This window comes from Eimeria tenella, genomic scaffold (genome assembly GCF_000499545.2).
Source record: "Eimeria tenella Houghton genomic scaffold, Eth_scaff3485, whole genome shotgun sequence".
NCBI lineage: Eukaryota > Apicomplexa > Conoidasida > Eucoccidiorida > Eimeriidae > Eimeria > Eimeria tenella.
This window is the reverse complement of record NW_013543226.1, coordinates 2,811-3,438: the sequence shown is the minus strand read 5'-3', so window position 1 is coordinate 3,438 and position 628 is coordinate 2,811.

Sequence of the window (628 nt, the reverse complement as noted above, 5' to 3'; positions counted from 1 at the left end):
ATTCAGCCAAACGGCAGCAGCTGCAGCAGCAGCAGCTGCTGCTGCTGCTGCTGCTGCTGCAGGCTCACCAAGGGCTCTGTTGGCCTTAGGCCTTCTGTGGTTTGTCTCTAAATATATTTTATTTTGTTTAGACTGCAGCCGCTAGGAGGTTTTATAGAAACCTTATTTGTCTTTTGGGGGCCCCCGGGTGCCCCCCTTAGCTGCTGGGGGCCCCCAAGGGCCCCCTTGTGCTGCTGGGGGCCCCCAGCTAAGGGGACCCCTGGGGGCCCCCAGGGGCCCCCAGGGGCCCCCTTAGCTGCTGAGTGCCCTCGGGGGCCCCAACTGAACCCTGTACAGCTCTTTGTCTTCACGGGGTGTATGTACACCTCGGCATCTGCTGCTTCTGCTGGCTGGTGCTGCTGCTGCTGCGGTTACTCGTGCTACTGCTGCTGCTGCGGTTACTCGTGCTGCTGCTGCTGCAAGTGCTACTGCAGCAGCTTCCGCTGCTGATACTACTGGTGCCGCTGCTGCAGCGGCTGCTAGAGCAGCAGCTGCTGATGCTGCTGCGGCAGGAGCTACTGCAGCGGCAGCTGCTGCAGGTGCTGCAGCGGCAGTAGCAGCTGCTGCAGGTGCTACAGCAGCAGCAGCA